Source organism: Ruditapes philippinarum, unplaced genomic scaffold (assembly GCF_026571515.1).
Source record: "Ruditapes philippinarum isolate M1 unplaced genomic scaffold, ASM2657151v2 ctg43_1_1_1_1, whole genome shotgun sequence".
In the NCBI taxonomy this organism is placed as follows: Eukaryota; Metazoa; Mollusca; class Bivalvia; order Venerida; family Veneridae; genus Ruditapes; species Ruditapes philippinarum.
Genome location: NW_026854262.1, coordinates 172,331 through 199,723, shown reverse-complemented (window position 1 = coordinate 199,723; position 27,393 = coordinate 172,331). Strand labels below are relative to the sequence as shown.

Genomic DNA, 27,393 nt, shown 5'->3' with positions numbered 1-27,393 from the left:
AGTAAAAACTTAAAAAATCTTCTTTTAAAGAACCCTAAGAGCTAGAGCTAAGATATTTAGCATGAAACATCCTCTAATGAATGTCTACCAAGTTTGTTCAAATAAGAGCCCTTGGGTCAAAATTGGCCCCGCCCCAGGGGGTCATTGATTTTCCTTATATGTGTATAGCAAAAACTTTAAAAATCTTCTTTGAAAAAAAAACAAATAGCTAGAGTTTAGATACTAAGCATGAAACATCTTCTAGTGAGTGTCTACCAAGTTTGTTTTTATAAAAGCCCTTGGGTCAAAATTGGCCCCGCCTCTGGGGTCATTTATTTTCCTTATATGTGTATATAGCAAAAACTTAAAAATCTTCTTTGAAAAAAACTCAAATAGCTAGAGTTTAGATAGCATCTTCTAGTGTGTGTCTACAAAGTTTGTTTAAATGAAAGCCCTGGGGTCAAAATTGGCCAGGCCCCGGGGACATTGATTTTCCATATATGTGTATAGCAAAAACTTAAAAATCTTCTTTGAAAAAACCCGAATAGCTAGAGTTTAGATATTTAGCATGAAACATTTTCTAGTAAGTGTCTACAAAGATTGTTCAAATAAAAGCCCTTGGGTCAAAACTGGCCCTGCCCCAGGTGTGTCATTGTTTTTAACTATATGTGTAAAGAAAAAACTTGACCAGCTAGACCTTAGATGTTTAGCATGAAACATCTTCTAATGGGTGTCTACCAAGTTTGTTCAAATAAAAGCCCTGGGATTTAAACTGGCCCCGCTCCGGGGGCCTATATACAGGTGAGCGACTTCAGGGCCATCATGGCCCTCTTGTATTTTTACATGGTGCCCTAAGTCATGCATATAAAAAACTTGCAACAAGGTCTTTTGCCTCAACATGAGGATTAATATTAAGAATCTGCAGATTTCACTTTTAAGAATTTGTATAAACACAAAAGATATGACTAGAATGAAAATTATTACCCAATTTTTGTGTCTGTATGAGATAATAAGTCAAGGTTGCTATCACTTGTACCTACTCTATATTTCAGTAGGGTATAAATTACTGATAATTATGCAAATATGGAACAATATCAAATTATACTATATATAATGGTCTTTGGACAGCCCCAAACCCTAATATCCCTTCAAAAATATTATTTAAGCTGCGTCTATTCTAGGATTCGAAAAACAGGGGGGATTTTTTATCGAAAAGTGAGAATTTATTACATTTGTTGATCTTTTTCCCTCTTTCTCTATGTAAATTTTCCCCCCTGCCTCTGAAAAATAGGGGGGAATTCTCAAAAATATGAGTGAATCCCCCCCCCCTCCTAGTATATCCACTGATTTAAGAAATCAAATTTACTTTCAAAAAGTAAACATATATTCTAACTCGATAGATAAAAGATATTCTTAACTTTCAAGTTATTGCAAAAGTAATCTATCTTAAGATAGAATAGTTTTGCACAATAAATATTCTGGAAAAAGTAGCTTTTCTAGTGCAATACTAGGCTATGTTAGCATGTAGGCAATAAAATGCATATTTTACACTTTTCTTGAAAAAATGAACATGTACACAACTCTATTTTTTGATAAGATTGGTTTTTCAAAAAATGAAATCAAAATAAAATAACATATTTTTTCCCTTTCCTACACAAGTTAGAATAGTCTTGCACCGAGCCCTCGGTATTTTTGTGCTAGAAATGCACAATTTTAATGTTTTAGCAAATATTGATTTCTTATAAGTAGCCTCTTGAATAATAAGATGTTCGCAGCATGAAATTTTCAATTTTTGATATATGACCAATTATGTACTTGAACACAATGATATACAAAAAATATAGATCTACCAGTTACACAAAATTGTGGATTTACACCATACAGTATACAGCAATTTACATTGGAGATTTCTACAAGAAATAGGAAAAATAAAAAGTTTTCAAATTTGTGTTAAATTTTGAATGATTGACTGAGATGATTTATGACTTTTAAGAAGGATTTGGTGTTAAAATGATATTTTTTTTTTTGCCTTACTACAACTATCACATGTCAAAATGGCCATTGAATTTTGGATATTTACGCAATAAAATATTATTATTTTATGCTCCCTGAAGCATATAGTCACCGCTTTGTCCGTCCGTCTGTCCGGGCGCACGAGAGGACACTTGTTGGGTACCTCCGACACAGGAGAGGACACTTGTTGGGTAATTTTATTCATTCCGTCAGTATTGTTGGGTTCTTTTGTTCTCTTATTGGATACTTTTAAACATAAGAAGCACCCAATAAATGACCATTCGTAGGAACGTCCGTACGTCCGCTTTTCTTGTCTGGGACATAACTTTGAAACAACAAGAGGAATCAACATGAAACTTTGTATAAAGATAGATCTCATTGAGAAGGTATGCAGTGCACAAGAACCGTTATTCTCCCTTGCCTAATTTTTGAATTATTGCCCTTTTTTATTTTGACACTTTGAACTTTGTCTAGGACATAACTCTAAAAGTATAAGAGATATCAACATGAAACTTTGTAGGTAGATAGCTCTCATTGAGTAAAAGCGCATTGTTAAAGAACCATAACTCTGCCTTGCCTAATTTTGAAGTAATTGCCCTTTGTTTATTTTTACTTTTTGACTTTTGTCCGGAACACAACTCTAAAACTATTAGAGGTATCAACATGAAACTTTGTAGGTAGATATATCTCATTGAGTAGGTGTGCAGGACTCAAGAAACGTAACTCTGCCATGCCTGATTTTTGAATTATTGCCCTTTGTTTATTTTTACGCTTTGAACATTGTCCAACATAACTCTAAAACTATAAGAGTTAACAACATGAAACTTTGCAGATAGATAGATCTCATTAAGTAGGTTTGCAGTGCTCAAGAACTGTAACTCTGCTATGTCTAATTTTTGAATTATTGCCCTTTGTTCATTTTTACTCTTTGAACTTTGTCTGGGACATAACTCTAAAACTATAAGAGTTATCAACATGAAACTTTGCAGGTAGATAGATCTCATTAAGTAGGTTTGCAGTGCACAAGGACCGTAACTCTGCCCTGCCTAATTTTTGAATTATTGCCCTTTGTTTTTTTTGACACTATGAACTTTATACGACATAACTCTAAAAGTATACGAGATATCAACATGAAATTTTGTAGGTAGATAGATCTCATCGGATGGAACTGCATTGCTAAAGAACCTTAACACAGCCTTGTCTAATTTTTGGAAATTTTCACTAAAGGCATAGAAAAAGGAAAGCAAACAATTCCCAGCAAAAATTTTCATTTTGTTTATTAAAATATGCAAAAATTTGCAGAAAAAAGCTACAGTTGACTCTCGATAGGTCAAAATCGCCTTACTCAAATTTCCGTGTCAAATTTCCTTTCTTTATCTTTGTACTTTAACTTCGCTTAGGTCAAATTTGACGTAAAAGTGACTTAAATCAGTATAAGGTCTTAATTGGTTTAATAGTTAGATAACTGAATTAATATGTACTTCTGGTTCACGATATTGCTACTTTTTTTTTTTGTCTGATGATTAATTCACATTCTCCAAGGTATAAGACATATTCTTGTTTAAATAGATGAGTTATTGTGCTTCTATAGTAATGAATTTTCTTGAGTTTTTATTGTAAACATGTGCTTAATATTATTACTGATGAATACTGACCAACTTGTTTTGCATTTATGTCATTGCTAGGAATGTTTGTATTTATGTTTCACTATAAATTTCAAATAATATCTTTCTGTTCATTTATAATTTGTAGTTGTAAGTGATAAAACGTCATTTCAACGGTTAAATATTGCTACATTGCCTTTATCAACAACAATAACAAACCTACTACTTTTGACATTCAGTCGGGCACATGTATATACATGAATATTTGTAAACATAATGGTAGCAGATCCACGTTACTCGAATTCCATTTCTCTCAAAGTAAAATGCCCAGTTCCTTGAAATTCGAGTTATAACCGAGTGTCAACTGTATATAAAAGTCAACAATCAATGTTATGGTGCTCCTTAAGGTAGCACACCACAGTAATGTAAGCCACATCTTCGAATGGCCAGAGAGGATTTCTTGGATATATTGACTATTCTGGATTTAAAAGATTGGTTGTATTTAATGTGCACTTTCAGCATGAAATTTGTTTTTGTAACATCTAATAAAATATTATGACCACTGGCAAATTCAAAAACATGGCCAGAAATCACATGCTGTTGATAATAGATGTCAAGGTTGCCATTTTTTGTAAACATTGCTTTAAAACAGCATGCACAGTAAAAAAAAAAAGTCATTTTAGAGGGGGGGGGGGGTACAAACATTAAGGAGTAGCAAAAAACCTTCAATGTTAAGCACCAGTTTCTTTGAGATATTTTACATGTATAGGGAGTTGCTAGAGCAGAGACGGTGTTTCTTTAGCCTGTATAGTTGCAGGTATTTTTTGCCAGAGGGACGAAATGTATTGTTTTAAGTTTGGTCCACAGTAAATTTTGGGCTTCAGTAGAATAAATTGCAACTTTTTTTACTGCCTCACTATTGTAGATTAGATAATTTCATTGTATATTTGCAACCTTATGTCATATATGTTCTCAATAAAATGTGTTTTCTTTTTCCAGGTTGTGTAGTTTGGTATCAGAATTATCAGACGTATTGGTTGTAGGACATTGACGACAGAAACTTGAATTTTACTATGGAGTGCTACCAAATGATCAGCAGCCGGATAAACGGAGCAAAAAACAATCAAATTATGATTTTATTTCAAAAGTAAGAATATAAATGTACATATCCATTTACAATCAATGAAACAAAAAACTTAGACATAGTTATAAAGATCTTTTTTAATTGTCAGTTATTCCAAGGACAATAAAGTACTAAGCAATTTTGGATACTACGTAAAAGAGAAATATAGGAACAAATTTTGTAAAAACGAATAGTCAAACATATTCGAACATGGAAAACAAAATATGGAACATCAAATTCCTTATTCGTTCCTGGCCCTCATAAAAACTTCTGAATTGACAAAGAAAGGCTAGAAGTTAGATATTTTGCATGAAACTTTGGTTAGTCACAGGATCTCTACCAAAAATGTTAAAATGATAGCCTTGGGGTCAAAATGGCCCCGTCTCGGGGGTCATCGATTTTCATTATGTACAGACAATAAAAACAGAAACTAAAACAAATGTTTTCTGAATTGGAGAAAGGTGCAGCTTAGGTATTTGATAAGAAACATTGTTTGGTGGACCTGTATCAAGATTGTTTGAATATAACCCTTTGGTCAAAATTTTTCCCTGCCCAAGGGGACACAGTGACCTACTAGTGCTTTCTTGTCCTTTGATCTACAGCCATGAAATTAGGACCATGTGCACAGTTTGAGATGTAAAATTGAATTTTAACATCAGCTAACCTAGATTTTTTTCAGGTGACTTACTGTCTTGTCCATTGATGTATAGTCATGAAATTTAGGCCATGTGAAATATGACCTTGACCACCAAATTCACTAGACTCAACTGCATTATGGCAAAGTTCAATTGTAAAGAAACAAAAGCAAAGTCTTCTGTTTCTACACTACTATTTAGTGTTGTATTAATGTGGTGGCATAGCATTTTTCACAAATGCAATCTTGTTGCTACATGAAAATGTACTTGTATTTGGGTATGAATAAGAGTTGAGAAGTGAAACATTATAATGTTGTTGTTTTATTTTTTATGCCCCCTGGCATATAGTAATTGAACCGTCCGTCCGAGCCAACATTTGATTATTATGAGCTTCATTCCGTAGTTAAATAAAGAACATAAACTCATAAAATTCAAATTAAGAGCTATTTTTTTGTTTTTATGAGCTTATTTTGCTTATGGACGTTGGTCCAGGTGGTGTTAATGAGCTCATTTGCCTCATAAACATCAAATTTTGGTATGTCCGTCCATCCGTCTGTCCGTACAAGGTTAACCTAGAACGGCAAGTTGGATTTTTCTTAAGTTCTACCTGTACCAATGGCTTCATAATTTATACACTTACTAATCCATACAAAGTATATGATCTGGGCAAGTTACATAACTATGGCTTCCATTTGCACCAAGTTATGGCCCTTTTCAGCACTTAGAAAATGAATAATGGTTAACCTAAACCGGGAAGTTGGAAATATCTTATGTTCTATCTGAACTAATGGCTTAATAATTTCCACACTTACTTATCAATACAATGTACATGATATTGCCAAGTTATATAAATGTGCCATCCATATTTCCCAGTAATTTCCCTTTTTATCACTTTGAAAATAGGGCCTTGTATGGTTAACCTATTCCGCCAAGTTGGATTTATCAAAAAATTTCACCTAATTACTTAATTTATTTAATGATATCTTTCATATTTGGTAGGTGGATACCTTTAACGGTCCTCTAATTTTTTGTGGCGTTAGGCGTCTCTAGGTCAAGGTCAAGGTCACTTGTGTAAAAAAATAAATCTAAACATTTCTGCTCATACAGCCTTTATTTTTAAGTTAATGTCTTTCATGTTTATAATAGTTGAGGGAGGTCCTCTTCCTTTTCCTTTAGTAAGGGGTCATTTGGGTCAAGGTCACCAATGTCAAAAATAGATTTTTTACACTTTTACAGGTGTATTAACCTTATTCTAGCGCCAGATGTCTTGTATATTTTGTAGGAACATAAAATTGAGGTATTCTCATTTGGATGGAGGTAGGGGTCAGTTTGGTCAAGGTCACCAGTGCTAAAAATAGATTTTTACACTTTTGCTCATACAGCCTTTATTTATTGACAGATTTGTATTATAATTGGTAGGAAGATAACTTACATGGTATTCTTCCTTTGGATGGAGTTAGGGGTCAGTTGGGTCAAGGTCAACAGTGCTAAAAATAGATTTTTTACACTTTTGCCCATACAGCCTTTATTTATTGACAGATTTATTTCATATTTGGTAGGAAAATAACTTGCATGATATTCTTCCTTTTGATAGAGGTAGGGGTCAGTTGGTCAAGGTCAAGGGTGCCAATTATAGATTTCTACACATGATTGGTTTTCTTCCATACAAATTAGCTACTTCACTCTCTAAAGTTAAATTATTGACAACAGTGAGCACAGGGGCATGTGTGTTTATCAAACACAGATTCTTGTTTTTGTCTTTATTTCTAATTTTATGCTTTATCTCTTTTGTATTTAACAGGATTTTATTTGGATGCCTTTTGTTGTAAGATGTACAAATCATGGATGTTGAATTGACCCAGGGACAAACCAGATCTAATCGTAACAGGAAGTACTACAGTAAGCCTTTAAACTTAAAACTTAAACCAATTTATCATATAGCTGTCATTGATTAAAAAAAACAGATGTTTTTGTATTGTTCATATTTTTCTGTTGTTTGATAATCAATATAGATTTGGGGGGAAAAAATCAATGGATCTTTGGACCTCACCTGATTTTCTTTAAAAAACAAAAACAAAGTGAGGCATTGCTGAAACTTTCATAACCCAGAATCTGATTAAAAACTATTTAAAAATTGTTAAAATGTTAAGATTATAATGTAGTGTTTTTATTTTTCAGTGGATAATAAAGGAATTTAATGTCAGCAAAGATGCTTAGAAAAATTTTGAAGGTGAGTGATTATTGAGTTTTTGTATTTTTAATTTATCATGTACTTGTGCATATTTTCCCTCATTGCTGTTGAAACATCAACACAGTCTTAAAAAGTTCTTAAATGTGTGTCTCTTTCTTTAATAGTGCTTAAAATGAAAACAATTCATAAAAGTGCTTTAATTTGTGTCTGTTTCTTTTAAAGAGCTTATAATGAATGTAGGTCCTATAGTATCCTTGAAATTGGTGTCTCTCTCAAAAAGTGGCTGAAAAGTGCTTAAATTTGTCTGAAAACATGCTTGAAAATGAAATAGGATGACAGAGTGCAATGGTAAAAAATGTTGATAGTTTTTAACAGATGATAATAATAATAATAATAATATCTTTATTTAAAGAAGGTTACAAATTAAGAACAAACAGTAGCAATTATATATATCTTATTTCCAATGTGGCCTTCTGAAATAGAAAACAACAACAACAACAGGACATGCATAGGTAGAAAAATGAATGTATAATATGTAACTTTTAGAATAATAGAACTCATATACTTTAGACAGACACTCAACAATTTGTTTAAACATATATGTATATTGCATCATTCGTTCGTTTGTTCATTCATTTATTCATTCATTCATTCATATGAACATTAAGATATGTTTTGTATTTTTCTTTAAAACATTTAAGGTTATTAACATTACGAATATTTAAAGGTATATTGTTCCAAATGTTCAAATAGGGATAGTTGCAATGATATTATTGGAGTTAATGATAATATTATACTAGTAATAAATATCATTTAATGATGTAATGAGTGATGGTGATGATGATGATGATGAAAAAATGATTGTTATAGAAAAAGGTATTGTTGAAATTGATGTAATAAGAATTGTTGAATATATTAAATATTATAGCAATATAAGATAAAGTTACCATAGTAATGTTATTGAATATAATTGAAATGTTGTTGAATCAAGGTGTTGAGGAGTTGAAAATGATTGTCATAGAAATACAGATAGTTGAAATGATTTTATTGAAGGAGGAGGAGGATAAAATTATTGTTATAGAAATAAAGATGTGATACTTAATTAGCAAGTAATATCATATAATGATATAAATGTTATATCAAATGAGATAGATGATGATGATAATGTGATGCAAAACACAAACAACAATTATTGAATTATTGCCCCCACTATAGGGGGGGGGGCATTTTGATTTACCCTTGTCCGTCCGTCCGCCCATTCCCTTTTTATGTCGCACGTAAATCAAAAAGTAATTGACCTAGAGTCATGAAACCTTACCAGGCCTCGACACTAACTTTTTTAGCAGGTGGTACGCCGGACCACTAGATTTGAAAGTTAGGTGGTCCTTCCAGAAGTCAGGTGGTCAGTTATCATTATTATATCATTTTACTGCAAATGTAGAAAAAAATGTTTAAACTTTATGACAAAGATGTATTATTAACCTTTAAAGAAAACAGATATTTTTAGATATATATTTTTCATCTAATCAGAAAAGGGAGAGCAAGTCAGTAGGTATTTTATCGTAGAGTTATTTGTTTATTTGTTTTTATCTCAGTCAAAAATACACAACAGAGCTCTTATTTATGTTAACTTTTATATTAAAGTGATTTCTCCCTCAACTCAAGTTAGGGAATAGTGAAACCATTTGTGTCTGTTGTTTTCTTACTGTTAATAAATATTCATTGCTGATTCGTGGTACGTCTTATAATCATGATAATAACATAGTATCTTTTATAGATTAACATTTTTAATGGAACTAATAAATTATCTTATTCTTGTCTTTGAAAACAAGGAAATATCTAAATTATTAAACTAATGACAACGTTATTATTTACTATAACTTATCTTATTTTTCTCGCAGATTTATAATACAGAATTTTACCTCCCTGTTGCTTGATATTCATTTTTGACATTGGGTATTTTTAACCTTTTAAAATATTTTTAACTCTAGAAGAAACAGATCTCTTATCGTTAAACAGTTAAAATAAAGATAAATAGCATAGAATTACTAGATGTATTTTTTCCAGTTCCCTTCATTTGCTGCCGTTATTCAAGTATCTGAAATTAACGTTTAGCCAATATCATATAATTACCATCATCGGATACTCACGGTTGATTAACATGTAACATAACATAAATGTTAATGGTTCCGCCGTGGTTATCAGACGATGCATAATTACTAGCACCATTTGAATGAATTTTGTACCTAAATTTATATCACAAAAGAACCATATACATGTACATCGGACATAGATTTTAAACAAAATTATATAACATGTTTTTGACCAAATCGCCATTCTCCCAAATGAGCCTTGCATCAACCAGAAAATTCAAGTGGTCCGACGGACCAGTGGGTTTTAAAATTAGGTGGTCCTTGCCAAAATCAAGTGGTCTCGGACCAACGGACCACCGCTAATGTCGAGGCCTGCTTACAGGAAATTTGATCAGCATGTGAAGTTGTGCACCTGGGTATTTTCATGTGGATATATTTAATAATTTTAGAGTCATTGCGCTTGAATTAGTAAAATTTTCCAATTTTCAACTTGTGTCGCATGTAACTAAAAAGAGCATGTGGTCTTGAAACCTTACAAGAATGTTGCTCAGCATGTGTGGTTTTGCATCTGGGTATTTTCATGTGGATGTTTTTAGTATTTTTAGAGTTATTGCCCTTGACTTAGTAAAAATTTACAATTTTCAACTTGTGTCGCATGTAACTAAAAAAGTATTCGACCTAGAGTCATGAAACCTTACAAGAATGTTGCTCAGCATGTGTAGTTATGCAACTGGGTATTTTCGAGTGGATATTTTTAGAGTTATTGCCCTTGAATTTAGTAAAAATTTCCAATTTTCAACTTGTGTTGCACGTAACTAAAAAAGTATTTGACCTATAGTCATGAAACCTTACGGGAATGTTGCTCAGCATGTCTAGTTGTGCACCTGGGTATTTTTGTGTGGATATTTTTAGAGTTATTGCCCTTGACTTAGTAAAAATTTACAATATTTAACTTGTGTTGCACGTAACTCAAAAAGTTTATGACCTGTAGGTCTGAAAGTTTACAAAATGTTGGTCAGCATGTGTACTTATGCACCTTGGGGTTTTCTTGTGGCTTTATTCAGTATTTGTAGTATTTTCCCTTTACTTAAAAGATTTTTGGTTTTCAACTTGGGCACATGTAGCTAAAAAAAAATTTTTGACCTAGAGACATAAAATTGACAAATCGGTGGAGTGTGGGGGTACCCGTGTCATATGGACACATTTCTAGTTTATGAATAATTATATAAGTTTTAATCATATTTATGATAAATAAGATTCACGGTTGTGGCAGAAAAGGGCTTTAAATGAAAAGTCATTAGTCTTACTTAATTAAGAAACCTTGCAATGCGGGACATATTGACAAGTGCAGGTACATTAAAATTTTAAAATCTAAAGAAATATTAAAACCAAAATTTTGCCTGATGCACTGTTGTAAAGCTTGAATAGTATTATTGTTCTGTATGAAGATTTTGGGTAACATGAATAGTATTATTGTTCTGTATGAAGATTTTGGGTAACATGAATCGTATTATTGTTCTGTATGAAGATTTTGGGTAACATGATTATTCAACATATTTGTAGATAAAACCTGAGGACTGTTCACAAGAATTTTAATAGACTTGTTACTATAAATAGTAAACAATTAAACCATGATTTCAATTTATTTTCAGTGTCATGTAACCAATCATGAGTTTGCAGCCATGAGTGGACTGAAGTCATAATCATTATTGGCCCACTGAAGGTTAACAGAACTTAAACACATGCAAAAATGGTCAAATATGACATCATAATTGACATTATCAAAGAATTAAAATTTGACTAGGATTTTGTGATTTTATCTAATTTGATAACACATAGATTTAATGAAAATCCTAAATGAAACAAACAAACACAAAATGGATTTGAATAACTGGAGTCTATGCATCTCTTAGCTCCTGTAAGTGAGTTGCTCCTTTTTTGTGCCCCCACTTTAGTGGCGGGCATTTAGATTTACCCTTTTCCGTCCGTTCTCTTTTGTGTCGCACGTAACTCAAAAAGTATTTGACCTAGATTCATGAAACTTAACAGGAACGTTGATCAGCATGTGCAGTTTGCAATTTTCAACTTGTGTTGCATGTAACTCAAAAAGGATATGACCTAGAGTCAAAAAGGATTTGACCTAGAGTCATGAAACTTCACAGGAATGTTGATCAGCATGTTCAGTTGTGCACCTGGGTATTTTCGTGTGGATTTATCCAGTATTTTTAGAGTTATTGCCCTTGACTTAGTAAAAATTTGCAATTTTCAACTTGTGTGGCATGTAACTCAAAAAGGATTGGACCTAGAGTCATGAAACTTTACAGGCATGTTCATCAGCATGTTCAGTTGTGCACCTGGGTATTTTCATGTGGATTTATCCAGTATTTTTAGAGTTATTGCCCTTGACTTTGTAAAAATTTGCAATTTTCAACTTGTGTGGCATGTAACTCAAAAAGGATTGGACCTAGAATCATGAAACTTTATAGGAATGTTGATCAGCATGTGTAGTTGTGCACCTGGGTATTTTCGTGTGGATTTATCCAGTATTTTTAGAGTTATTGCCCTTGACTTAGTAAAAATTTACAATTTTCAACTTGTGTCGCATGTAACCCAAAAAGGATTTGACATAGAGTCATGAAACTTCTCAGGAATGTTGCTCAGCATGTGTGGTTGTGCACCTGGGTATTTTCGTCTGGATTTATTTAGTATTTTTAGAGTTATTGTGCCCCCACTTTAGTGGTGAGCATTTAGATTTACCCTTGTCTGATTGTCCGTCTGTCCTTCCGTTCGTCCGTTCTCTTTTGTGTCGCACGTAACTCAAAAAGTATTTGACCTAGAGTCATGAAACTTTACAGGAATGTTGAGCAAGTGTAGTTGTGCACCTGGGTATTTTCGTCTGGATTTGTTTAGTATTTTTAGAGTTATTTCCCTTGACTTAGAATTTTTTTGCAATTTTCAACTTGTGTCGCATGTAACTCAAAAAGAATTTGACATAGAGACATTAAACCTTACGGGAAGGTTGCTCAGCATATTTGGTTTTGCACTTGTGGATTTATCCAGTTATATATATATATATGTAGAGTTATTTCCCTTGACTTACTAAAAACTGTTTTATTATGTTGTTTTTTGTTCCTTGAGTGCTTGAGTTAGAATCAACCAACTTTACAGGAATAATGATCAACATCACTAAATTACAGGAATAATGATTCACATCACTGTGAAGCTATGCACCTATGGACACATTTCTAGTTTATCCCATGTGTTGCTTTTGTAACAACTGAGGTTACTACTCAACGTTAGCCAAAATCATATTTCCGGTTTCGGCACCTTATAACCTATATTGTGTTGGTCCTATATAACGCAATTATCATGGCACCATCCAAACTACTGCGTAATGATCACACACATGGTAATATTTCCAGACTTGCAATAATTATGTGACAGGGAATTAATTAAAATCTCTAAAATTTTACATGCACTGTTCCAAATTCAAAGCAGGGCAAATTCACCAGGTTATTTTATTGTTACAGATGCTGTTAAGGTAGTTTTGGCAATACCTGGAATAATGCTTCAGAAGATTGCTGGAGGTCTCTTCTTGTTACCAAGAAAAAGGTAAAGCCAAATTATTTTGAAACAGAACCCACATAGCTAATAGTGGACAAGATCACTCCCTCCTCTGCTTAGGAAAGGAATTCTTTAAGTTCTGTTAAGCTGCTGTTAGTGATTCTTATATTAAAAATATTGGCTCTTTAGTAAAATGCTAACTCCATCAAGTTAAGAGCTAAAGGAACTAGTGCCTAAATATAATGAGTCTTGAAGACATTTTCATGAGTTTTCACATACAGCTCTTGTCATAATCTTATGATTGATTCTTGTAAAAAAATTGTGACCTAAAATGTCTTTGTTTTTTAACACACATGAATATTGTATGAAAACAGCATAAAATATTTTAGGAACCAAGTATTATTCTGTTGTTTTTAGTATGATTTTAACTGTACTTAATTTTGTGTGCTTGGTGCCAATTACTCTTGGGGAAATGTTACAAAATGTCTTAAAATATGGATAGCTGGCAGTATGGAAATTATACACATCATTTTAATGTTGACTATAGGGAGTTTATTGAGAGCTGTCATAATTACCAAACGTCAGATGAACCTTGTCAAAATGTCTGATTCTAGTTTTAATGCTTTTTCACTAGAAGGTCTTTATTTCTTAACGTATTTACTTCAAATTTTAAATATAAGTTTCTGGTCATCAACCACATCCTATGTGACAAGGTTTACAACTTTAGCACACAAATTATCAGAATTACCTCCCTTGAACTTAGAATTTCCATGATAAAAAAATGTTGTTTTTAGCTTGACTATTTGAAGAATATGAGAGCTATTGTAGTCGCCCCGGTGTCCGCGTCTGCGTTGGTTAAAGTTTTTTGTAAAGTCAAATATCTCAATTATTGCTTGAGATATTCAATTGAAACTTACAATACTTATTTATAGTAACAATGTACATCAGATTGACAAGTTGGATAACTCTGCCTACAATATTGACAGAATTATGCCCCTTTTTAACTTAGAAATTTTGGTTAAAGCTTTTTGTAAAGTCAAATATCTCAATACACCAATAAACACTTTCCCCAACTAGCAGACGACAGGCTATTCTTATCAAAGTTGTACAAATTTTGTCCCTAGTGTCAAAATTGGCCCCACCCAGGGGGGTCATAGGTTTTTCTAATATGTATATAGTAAAACATAAAAAATCTTCTTCTCTGAATTGGCAAAGGCTAAGGTAAGATATTTGGCATGAAACATTGTGTGGTAGACCTCTACCAAGATTGTTCAAATAATGGCCCTCGGGTCAAAATTGGCCCCGCCCTCAGGGGTCATTGATTTTCATTATATACATATAGTGAAAACTTGAAAAATCTTCTGGTCTGAAAGTAAATGGCCTAGAGCTTTGATATTTGGTCTATGGTATCATCTATAGGTCCAAAACCAAAGTTGTTCAAATTTTGTTCCTAGAATTAAAATCGGCCCCGCCCTGGGGGGTCATAGGTTTTTCCTTATATGTATATTGTAAAACCTAAAAAAAATCTACTTCTCTGAATTTGTAAAGGCTACAGGTTAGATATTTGGCATGTCTTTGATTTTCCCTATATGCATATAGTAAAAACTTAAAAAATCTTCTTTTAAATAACACAAAGAGCTAGAGCTAAGATATTTAGCATGAAACATCTTCTAATGGGTGTCTACCAAGTTTGTTCAAATAAAAGCCCTGGGGTCAAAATTGGCCCCGCCCCAGGGGGTCTTTGATTTTCCCTATATGCATATAGTAAAAACTTAAAAAACCTTCTTTTAAATAACCCAAAGAGCTAGAGCTAAGATATTTAGCATGGAACATGTTCTAATGGATGTCTACCAAGTTTGTTCAAATAAAAGCCCTAGGGTCAAAATTGGCCCCGCCAAGAAGAGGGTCATTGATTTTCCCTATATGCATATAGTAAAAACTTAAAAATCTTCTTTTAAAGAACCCAAAGAGCTAGATTTAAGATATTTAGCATGAAACATGTTCTAATGGATGTCTACCAAGTTTGTTCAAATAAAAGCCCTGGGGTCAAAATTGGCCCCGCCAAGAAGAGGGTCATTGATTTTCCCTATATGCATATAGTAAAAACTTAAAAATCTTCTTTTAAAGAACCCAAAGAGCTAGAGCTAAGATATTAAGCATGAAACATGTTCTAATGGATGTCTACCAAGTTTATTCAAATAAAAGCCCTTGGGTCGAAATTGGCCCCGCCCCAGGGGGTCATTGATTGTCCCTATAAAAATTATGCATATAGTAAAAACTTTTTATCTTCTTTTAAAGAACCCAAAGAGCTAGAGCTAAGATATTTAGCATGGAACATGTTCTAATGGATGTCTAATAAAAGCCCTAGGGTCAAAATTGGCCCCGCCAAGAAGAGGGTCATTGATTTTCCCTATATGCATATAGTAAAAACTTAAAAATCTTCTTTTAAAGAACCCAAAGAGCTAGAGCTAAGATATTTAGCATGAAACATGTTCTAATGGATGTCTACCAAGTTTGTTCAAATAAAAGCCCTGGGGTCAAAATTGGCCCCGCCCCGAGGGTCATTGATTTTCCTTTTGTGTGTATATAGCAAAAACTTAAAAACTCTTCTTTGAAAAAAAAAAACAAATAGCTAGAGATTAGATATAGAGCCTTTATATATTGACAGATTTATTTCATATTTGATAGGAAAATAAGTTGCATGATATTCTTCCTTTGGATGGAGTTAGGGGTCAGTTCCAGTGCAAAAAATAGATTTTTTACACTTTTGCCCATACAGCCTTTATTTTAAATATTGTTACTGACAAGAATCTGAGACGGTGGCATTTGTGTTTAACAAACACGTTCTTGTTTTATAGTGTTAACCAGTGTAAAATATATAGAATATATTTTTATACCATTGATTTTGTTACATAAGTATAGTGCTGAAAAGCTTTCAGGGCTTCGTTTCTATATACTGAGAGTAATGTATGTTTATATCATAATTGATTTTTTTTATTGTCTTTACTGTGACCAGCATTTTAGTCAAACATACTGTCTCCTCTGACAGCTGTTGTTATTATAATTCCCCGCCTAAAAGGCAGTAGGGGATATAAAAATAGTCTCCGTCCGTCCGTCTGTCCTTACGTCCAACCATCCGAACTTCCGTCCCACATTTTTGTCCAGAGCATATCTCAAGAGTATTTGAGATATCAACTTGTAATTTCATAGGTGGATAGATCTCATTGAGAAGGATTGCAGTGCACAAGAATGATGTTTCTACCCTGCATATAATTTTTCAGTTATTGCCCTTTGTTATTTTTCAAACTTAATTTTGTCCAGAGCAACCTTTGAGATATCAGCATGAAACTTCATAGGTGGATAGATCTCACTCAGGAAATATGCAGTGCATAAAAGAGATAACTCTACTCTTCATAATATTTGAGTTATTGCCCTTTGTTTTTTTCATACTTAATTTTTCACTCAGTGTTTTTTTCATACTTAATTTTTCACCTGAGTGGAGCATAACTCAAAAAAGTGTTTGAAATGTCAACATGAAATGTCATAGGTGGATAGATCTTATTGACGAGGAATGCTGTGCACAAGAATAATAACTCTACCCTTTATAATTTTTGAGTTGTTGCCCTTTGTTATTTTTCATACTTTTTGTCCGGAGCTCTTAATTGTGTTGTAGATATCAATTTGAAAGTTCATAGGTGGATAGATCTCATTAAGGAGGAGTGCAGCACATTAAAATGATAACCTATCCTGCATTATTTTTTCAGTTTTTGCCCTTTGTTATTTTCAGCCACCAGTATTCACATAGGTTTCAAATCTGTAATCACTTCAGCTATCAGTTTAAATTACCAAAATACCTCTTAAAATTGAATTATTCTGCTCTACTACATATTACATTCTCCCTATGAGCAAACACATTTGGTGGGGGATGGCCATGTTAACATATGGCTCTTGTTCATATTGATTTGATAAAAAGTCATAGTAATTTATTTCTTTGTCCACTGAACAAAGCTAATACATTTTTTGAAAACAGTTAAATTTGAAATGGCTACTTTATATTTCATAATGAAAAGGATATTCTGAATTAATAATTGTTTTGATTTTTCTATATTGTAGGAATGGAGAGAAACATGGAAACATTAGTGAAGACACTACAAAATGGAGTAAAGACGGAATGTCCAGTCACTAGAAGCTGTCATACAAAATTACCAACAAAACAAAAAGAAATTGATCTTGTATATAAGAAATTGATAGATTAACTTTGGAACACTTGATTATGATCAATCTGATAATGTGATATGATAATTATGAAATACAAGTAAAATTAATAAAAAGAAAAATAAATTATCCAGTAAGAAATAAGATAAAACAATAGAGAAATATTTTTCAAAATTAAAAGTACAAGGTCTATTATCTGAAACCAGTTTAAATAACTCAGAACTTACAGATATTTATTAAATTTACCCTGTTAATATACTTTCAATGAATTTGCTCAAATCATAAGTTTATTACAAACATTTATAAAGGCCCATCAAGCATAAAAAAATGCTATCATTTTAATTATTCAAAAACTGTTTACTTTTGGTGTTTCCAAACAGTTTCTCATTGGCCATATACCCAAGCCATCATTTGCATTTTGACAATTACGGGCAGTACAGTTTTTAATGTTTTAGTAATTTGCATAAGCAAGTCAAAATACCATTTTGCTATCTTTGTCACAAATTATTTCACAGTCAACACTATTTTTTCATGTGATAAGCATCTCACATGCTTTAAATCCATTATAACAACATTATAAAACACATGTTGGCCTTTTGTACAAATAAAAAAAACTCATTTATTTAGACATTCTTTGCCCTTAAAACATGTTTAGATTTAAAATGTACGGTAATTGAAATCTTGGTAAGGCCATGTTCATGGAGGTTTTGGCAAAATCTATAATGTAAAATTGTCAATTTTTTAAAATAGAGTATTTTTAGTATTTAGAGTATTTCGTCCCAACACTTGAGAGTTATCTCAATAAAATCATGATTCATGGTGTTTTTGGCAAAATCTTTAATGTAAAATTGTCTAATTTGAATAATTAATCTGTAATTGATATAAATATTTCTCATCACTTGAGAGTAACTGTTCATGTTCAATGTTGATTAGCATTCAGCTAAACATTTGCCTAAAAAATTAGGACATTCTTTTTAGATATACAGTTACGAAGTAAAGACGACATATGATAATAAAACAAACCTGCAAATAATATAATTTCCAATAATAATATATGATGATTTGAAATTCAAATTATTAAAAGTATATGTAGGTACAGCATTCAAAATTAATTCATTACAAGATTTAAGAAAGCTATTCTTTTTGGTGGCATAAGTTTTTAAAACATTTTGTACAGATGGGCATGAGCGTTGGCTTAAAAAATTTGGATTCTTAAAGACCACTATTTGATAAAATGATACAAAATAATGATCATCTGCAATTAAATCTTTACAATAAATACATCAATCTTTGTGGAATAATGTTTGATTTTTGAATTTTTTCAGAGCAATTTTATTGGCTTGTCTTTTTGGTATTTTTTCTTTTCTTAATTTTTTTTTTACTTTCTGCCTTTATAAAAGTCATTTCTCACTGCATTTTCGCTTGTTCTATAATAAATAACCAACGTACATGTGAATTCTCAGTGCTAACAATATAACAATATTTAACTATCGGTTAAATAATTTTATAAGGCAATCAAAGCACAAAAAATATTAAACATAGACAAGCTTTCGAATTTTAGCTGAAAAAATTTCAAAAGCAAAAATAAAAATGGATAGAAAATGAGATAAAAAAAAACTAAGGAAGAATTAAAGGTTGTTTTACCAGTACATTATAAAAATTACTTATAAAATATTTTACTAAATTTTTTAAGCTGACTGTTTTTCCCTAAAACTAAAGGTTGTTTATTTTATTTCCTTTGTCATGCTGCAGTTACTCTCAATGTTCTTATACAAATGTAAAAAAAAATAGCTAAACCTGATAACATTTAAAAATTCTTAAAATATCTCCTCTGGATTTAATATACATTGTACTTATAATTGATAGTCAATATTATTAACTTTAAAAAAATCACAATTTAATCATATTGTTTTTGATTGAATTAAATAAGATATAAAATTATAAACATTTTTTTTTTAACCTCTGCTATGCTAAATATATGAAAATAACTTGTTTGATGAGACCATTTATCATTTTGAGGGAAAATTTAAAACATGCACTGACTGATATAGACCAGTGTAGACTGTGCAGACCACGATAATACGGTACTTGATGTTTCGACTGCCCAGGTATTATGGGTGTAAAACATCTTTACTTTAGTGAAAATAAAAAAATGAATATATTTAATACACATTAAGTCTTTTCTCTCTGTAAAAAGGGTAAATATGTGTTTTTTAATGTTGTAAGAATAGATTTAGAACATGAAAGGTTTGCTTATCATCTGAAGGAAAGAGTGCGGAATGTGAAATAACTTGTAATAAAGATAGCCAAATGTATACAAAGTAGATTTTTGAGACCTATAAAAAGAACTGATTAACTTATACTAATTGCCAAACTGCAAAACAAAACTGAAATAAAAACTGAAAGCATTACTGAATGGGCCTTTAAGCTAAAAATAGTTGAGGGCCACTCAAGTTTACTGACCTTGAATTTGTTATTTCAGTTCAATCCATGGGCAAATAATTTTTCCATGAGCTTTACAAATTTAGATTTTACTATTGGTTTATATTTTTCATTTTATCCTTAGTCACAGTGTTTATAAATGTCCATTTTTAAATGAATTGGCAAAGCTTTAAGAATAGAAGATGAAAACACAGCCGCTACCAATTATTAAGATATTGCAGAATCACTCTGCTACAAGAAAAGCAGAAAATGTAATACATTGCACACTTCAATTAGTAATTATCTGCCCTTGATATCAGCAAAAAGTTCTAATTAAAGGGCAGATGACTGAAAAAACAAGATCATTTGCTTAAAATATTTTTGTCATAGCTGCACACAATTATTGGGACACTTTGATTTAATTTTAGTACTTTAATCACTGTTTTCTTTATTCATTTATTAAATTATTTTAATAAAGAGTAAGACATTTTGCATATTATATAATATGCCAGCTTAAAATTTGGAACAGTCCATTAACAAGCAATTTCAGTACGAAAATATGTAAATTGTGTAACAAAAGCATATAACTTGGTCAGATTAACTCATCAAGTACAGTTTAATAATGATAGGCTTATTACACTATTGCATACAGGGAATACTGGAAGTATAGGAAGGTGTTCTATAGTCTGCTAATATTAATCTTATGTGGAAACTATTTAATAAGTACTGATAGAATAAAAAGACAGAAAAAATGCAGAAATGCAGAAAAGAAAGTAGTTATATACCTTTGATCCAAGTTTAAGAATGTTTGCAAACATGCATTCAACACCTTATAAACATTTTTAAATATTTGAACCATTAATATAATTTGAAAGTATAAAGGGGTGATCGTACTTATCCCAAAATTTATTTCCTAATACAATAATGTCCTTTAGTTATTAGCAGGGGAGTGCACTCTAATTGATTTTATCCCTCCCCCAAGAGTAACTGACCTTTGGCCCACTAAGGCCATTTGCAATAAGCTGGGGAGTGCACTCTAACAGACCGTTTTTCTCCCCCACAAGAGTTACTTCCCAATAACGCTATTTGCAGTAAGCAGGGAAGTGCACTCTTAACACCTTATTCTTCCCCCAAGAGTTACTTCTCTTAGGACTACTGTCGCCATTTGCAATAAGCAGGGGAGTGCACTCTTAATAGGTCTCATTCCTCCAAAAAAGTAAAATCTCTGGGCCACAGACGTCATTTAGTTATAAGCAGGGCAGTGCACTCTAACAGACCGTTATTTTGATATTTCAAAATATCATACTTCTGACCGAGACACCGTATATTTCTGTACAAAATATTAATGGCTGGATAACCAAATTACAGGTAATAGCTTATATGTTGTAAAAAGGCCTATTGACTCGAATAATGGAGTACCGTACAACACTGAATTCACCGCATTCTTTTTCCGAACCGTTTTTAAAAACAAAGTTCAATGTTTAAAAATTTCGAAGTGTAAAAAAGAAAAACAATGTTCAATATTTTAAAAAACAAAGATCGCGATACTGAAATAAGACTTGGAACGGTCTAAGTATGTGATACCGATTTATTTCCTGTTAGGCTGCTAACTTCAAAAATTTCGAAGCATCAAAATGAAAAAAATCAATGTTATTGTTCAACATCTTAAAAAATAAAGATCACGATATTGAAAAAAGGCGTGGAATGATCTAAAAAAAAAGTGCTACTAATGTATTTTCCGACTGTTTTTATGTTTGTAATATTTAAAAAATTGCAAAATGATTATTGCTCATGAATCCTCGTCGCAGACATATTTATGATAACAAACACATAGTACTTTTGTTAAGAACTACTGGCAACATGGCAAAGCCTGTTGTTTCAAACTGGCCTTAAGAAAGAGAAAAATAAACGGTGATCCAAGTGCAGTAAAATCGTGTGTTCCATTTCTGATAGTTTGGTATCACAATTTGCAGAAAAATCCCAGAAGTGTAGTTATTATTAGTAATTTTAAAGCACACAAATAAGGATAGCGACCTAATTCTGCATATATACCTGCGTTACGTGTATAATATAATAGTGTATGCTTGACAACAGCGCTTCTCGACAAATCTAACAACAAGTAGTTCTCAAAACTTTAAAAGAAAGAAATATTTTTATTTTGTTACAAGTATCTAACAACTTACAATGCATTCCAAGTTTAGATGAATATAAATTAATAAATGAAAATTGCTCGATTAACCTAAATTAAAATTCTGTAGAAACCCTCTGGTCATGCAAAATTCCATATGTATCAAACTCAAACAACTGTTATAGCGCAGCCGCTGCAACTGAATTATAGTACTTCAAAATACACTTATACAAGAAAATACATACAGATACAATTTACGATTTAGATTGCAAAGAGCAGAAAATACCACTGAGCTTGGAGCCGTTTGATTTGATATAGGTTGCTAACAAATCACAAATTACGGTTTGATGCAAAAACCTGTTCAGTTTTTTTTTCGTTTTTATTTCTTCTTATTACAATTTAAAATAGTGTTTTAGTCATGAATGAAGTGTGCGGAGTCAAAATTAATATTGTTTACGTAGTGATGACTTACAGATTTTTTTTCTTTGACATTCAATAGCTTCAGTTATTCATTTCAGTATAAGAAATTAAAATAATAATTCTAATATGTTTCTCAATACAGTGTAAGATGGCAACTACCAGTAATATATATTGCAAGTCCTGTTTCCGGTTTCGAAATGACTTTCATGAGAATCGCAGTTCGATGTTATATTGAATTGAATCTCACTGATGAATAATAAATATATTATTGCATACATTTAGAATCTAGCAAGGGTGTTTGTGAAGAACTTTTATTGTTTTTATTTGATGGTTTCGGCTCGTGAAAATGTTTGATAATTATTTCGTGAAAATATATTCCACACTCAAACGAATTACATAGAGGATATTTGTTTGTTTTGCATGTAAGATTGAAATATAATTTCACTGAGTGAACACCAGATGCAATTTTTAGTGATTTTAAGTATTTTTTACTGATTTTGCCGCGTAACGTCACGCATTCTCCTTTGTGACGTTATCACATCATTACGTCACATCATCAATGTTGAAATATAGTTCTGTTAAATTTCTAACATGATGTATGGGGACATCTACTTTCTTTTCCTAAAGAAGCAAAATTTACGTATAACAGCATTTATTTCTGCCTGTTATTCTTTTCATTCGCATTCAGATACAGTCCGGTTAGAGTGAAAATTATATTTTATAAATTTCACTAGTGGTTTATAAATGTGATAAAACAATAAAACACTGGAAAGCATAAAATAAATATCCTCTAAATAGTATTTGCCAACGTGTTGTCCTTGGGCATAATATACAGGATATGTTTTATACATTAACCATTGGATTACTTTCATCAAGACATCAATTTCTGATTGAACAGAAAACATTGGAACTTGAAAAAAATATTGACATAATAGGAAGTTTAATCGAATAATCTACCGGAGGCCTAGGCTCCCACCTGTAATTTGTGGCATCACTTAAGTCCACGTTTTTTAACACATTTCTTATTGACAAAACTGACGGGCTGGTGCATAAAAAGTGCCAATCATTATCAATACGGACAATATGCTATTAAAATCAGTTTATGCACATTCATTGGCGCAGTATTATAATGGTAGAAAGAATAAAAAAACTGCTCGATGATTATGGATTTAGCTCTGTTTTTGTTAACCATGGATAAATTTCAAAGTTCAAGAAAAGAGTAACGGAAACTTTACAGAAACTATTTGGAGATATTGAGAAAAGTGAAATACTGAAATCCTTGTATGCATTTAAAACCGAGCTTTGCTTGATTAAAATTAATTCGTTTAAAATGCATAGTTTATTTATAGAATCTCTTAGACATGGGCGTTATCGAAAATCAAGAAATGAAAGATTATGTTATTTCTGCATACCAAAATATTATGTGAAAAATCCGAGCATGTTTTATCATGATATAATTAATCCGAGATAAGTAGATAATGCTAATCGTCCTGAGACAATGGTTCTTTTGAAATTTGATGATCACCTGGGACAATGGTTCTTTTGCTACAATGAAGCGCAATGAATGTAACAATAGTGTGTTGAGAAATAAAACAATTAGATTTTTGCACCAGCTATTATATTTTCACTCGTGGCTACGCCACTCGTGAAAAAATTGCATCTGGTGTTCACTCAGTGAAATTATATTTCAATCTTACATGCAAAACAAACAAATATTCGTTTGAGTGTGGAATATATTTTCACAAAATTAAGGTATTACTTAAAGTGTAATATACTAAAATCGGTACAGTAATTAAAATATGGCCACTGCTTCTACTGATGAAAACTATCTCAGCGAAGATCTTTCACTCAGTATTAAAGACAGTGAATTTGCTTGGCCGCTTTCTGCTACCCTAATAATCGAGTTACATATCTTGCACAGATAGTTGCAATTTACTTAATCATAAGTCAATAAAACCATCTATACTTACTCTGATTCTTTATTAGATTCTAGATTAGTTTCTTGTTTTCTCGTCTACGGTAAGTTATCTTCCCCTTTGCTCCTAGTCTTATTTTTTTTAATTTACTCCCCCCTTCCCAAGGTCTCCTGGCCCCTTCCTCTGTGCCCTTTGACTTTGTGGGCCTGTTATGTTTTATAATCATTTATTTGTTTTCTTTGAATTCGTTATCAGGTATGAATTATTTCCTATTATTCAATCATTTACTTGTTTTCTTTGAATTCCTTACAAATCTTTTTTCATTTAGCCTGTCTGTGCTCTGCCTTGTGCCCTGTCCTGTTTTAGTTTGGGGTTCGCCTGGGCTCCTTGCCACTTGTTCTTGTTGCTGGGTCATGTGGGTGTTGCGTTGATTGAACACTGCATTTCCTTGATCTTGTTTATGATATTTTTTGCTTGACCGTTAGCGTACCTCAGTATGCCACTGACTGTTAATCCATGAAAATCTTCAACGATAGCGCGGTAAGCTGTCGTATTGTTTTGTAATTGTGTTGCAGTTGTGTCACGTTTACTGTCATTGTCTATCTAACAACGTACCTCCTCTACTCTTTGTGTCAGTATGCCATTGTTGACGCGTGTGTCTGATTGTTTAAACTACAATTCATCAAAATCTTCAACGAACGAAGGCCCACTGTGATTTAACACAAATCAGTATGTGAATGTCGTATAATGTTGCATTGTGCATTCACTGTCATTGTGTATCTAACACTTTCTTATTTCCTTTGTTTTACGAAAGCGCAATAAGCCTCCATTGTGTATCTACGCTCGGTATGTGAATGTTGTATTGTATTGCAATTGTATTTAACAATCGTAGTCTTTTAAACAATGGACCCCCTTTCTAATCTGAATCTTTTTTTGTGTCAGTATGACACAGCGCATGTCTGATTGTATAAACTACAATTCTTAAACAAATTAGCGCAGTAAGCAGATCAACTGATTCAAATGCAAAATACACACATCCTAGACAGCGGAACACGTACAAGGTCGTTTGATTCCGCGTATTTTGTATTTCCTGCATTACTTAGTTTGAGTATTAATGAATTCATATAACTTTATATGTAAACCCTCCGTAAATAATGCCTTTATTTAAGATATTCACGGATGTAATATTTGCAGGCTTGTCTAGGGTTTCCAAATGAGATTTGCATGTCCGTTTCTCTTATAAGGCGTAGTGTGAGGCACTTAATGCTTGAACTAAAAAGTTCAAGACGAAAAATGTCTAGTCTTTCCTTGAAAATGAAATGGAGATTAAATTATATTTGAACATTATAAATCGAATGATTAAAATGCAAGTAATAATAAGGATAGTTTGTTCGCGACAGTTGCATTTAAATGCCAACGAAAATGTGGGTTCTTAACTAGCTTATAATCGAACAATTTCTTTATTAAACCGTTTGTTGATGTGGAACTTGTCAATATTGTTACATTGGTACAAAAACGACAAGACATGCGATTTAAGGGCATATGTATAATTTTACCGCTAACACGTATGTTCTTATATTGAAATCGTTTGTTCGTTACGGTGATGAACTACACTGCAGGTTAAACTACCACTGTTGCACATGTGTAACGCTATTTACACTAAAGTATCTCAAAGGTAATGCTGAGTCGTTAGAACTTCTATCGAGTCTTATATGTGTCTAACTTTAAGTTTCCTTTAAATATAACGTTTAAACTACCGCTTTTTGCACATGTTTAAAACTGTTGTTGTTTAATTAATGCTGTTCTTTTTTAACTGCTTTTGAGTCCCATTTCATCACATGCAACGGTTTAAGTGCTAAATTATGTCTGGTCGCTTAAATCTTTTATATTATCTTTGAATATTATCTTACTTTACTTTGTATCTCGATCGGATTTTAATCACTGATGTTTCTTTAACAACTGTCTCCCAAAATCGTCATCTCCCTGTTCAATTCGAAAGGATGCAGCAATGATACACAATAAGTCTGATAATATCAGCCAATTTTAGATTACTACTTGCGTTATTGTAAGGTTATTTATAGTTCAACAATGTGTTCAAAATATTTTTATGTATGCAAACAGAGAATACGTGATTAGAATAGAAGTATATATTAATTACATAATTCTATTTATTTTACACGAAAAAGAAAACTTTTTATATGTTGCAGATGATGTTGAAATAACATACAAAATAAAAGTTAGTATAAAAAGGAAAAATTCAGTCTTAAAAAAAACAAGTTAAGATTAAATCTCAGACTTTCTGAAATCAATGACAAAGCAAACATTCATCACAACAATTTCAGTCAGTTTTCTCTCCCGTTATACCACTAAATGCACTGAAGGGCACCTGAGGTTCTTCCTCCACCAGTAAAGCTGGAATGTGTCGGTGCGACGTAAAACCAAATTAAACAAACAGACATTATACCACTCCGTGTTTAAGAGACATGCATAAAGAAAATGAGGCTCCTGGACCGACAAAATATTGTCAATATCCACAAATGAGTGACATCATAATCAAATGTTTTAAAACTCACCAAATGTCATGAAGAAGTAAGAAGAGATTTCTGACACTGTTCCCTTTCAAAAGTCCCTGCCCATGCACCGGCAATATTACCTACAACTGGACCAGTGCAAATTTATGGTCTGCAAGTCATCACTCAGTTTCCTCGCAATACACTCGAACACATAATTGTGTAATGCTTTAGACATGTTACTTAGGGGAGAAGATGCACGTCGGCTGCACGTTTTTTTCATCTTGTGACGATTGCCTCTTATTTTACCACTCATGCCATCCTCTATGATCTTCAGCATAGATTAAGAGAAAGACGACAGTGTGAGACGCAGCTAAATGAAATACCTTATGATAAATCTGTTCAGTAAAAATAAAGAAATATCATACTTCTTGACATTTCTGAAACTTTCAGCGCGAATTTCTTCATTCGGAAAGCATCTGACATGCATAATCATTATTTAAACGTTATAAACTGATTTTCTAATCAAAACAAAAAGACTGATGAGAAGAAAACTCTCGATTACGTGAGAAAAATCGGCA

The 27,393-nt window shown here is 32.2% G+C and overlaps 1 long non-coding RNA gene across 1 annotated transcript in view; it reads left to right on the top strand.

Moving 5' to 3' along the window:
- The window catches only part of LOC132739562 (uncharacterized), a 34,550-nt gene extending 17,088 nt beyond the window's left edge, over positions 1-17,462 (top strand). The window contains exons 3-8 of the long non-coding RNA XR_009627027.1: positions 4,596-4,743; positions 7,156-7,253; positions 7,533-7,584; positions 11,291-11,361; positions 13,169-13,250; positions 17,316-17,462. This is a non-coding gene — a long non-coding RNA (uncharacterized LOC132739562). The remainder of the gene's footprint in view (positions 1-4,595; positions 4,744-7,155; positions 7,254-7,532; positions 7,585-11,290; positions 11,362-13,168; positions 13,251-17,315) is intronic.
- The last annotated feature ends 9,931 nt before the right edge of the window (positions 17,463-27,393 follow it).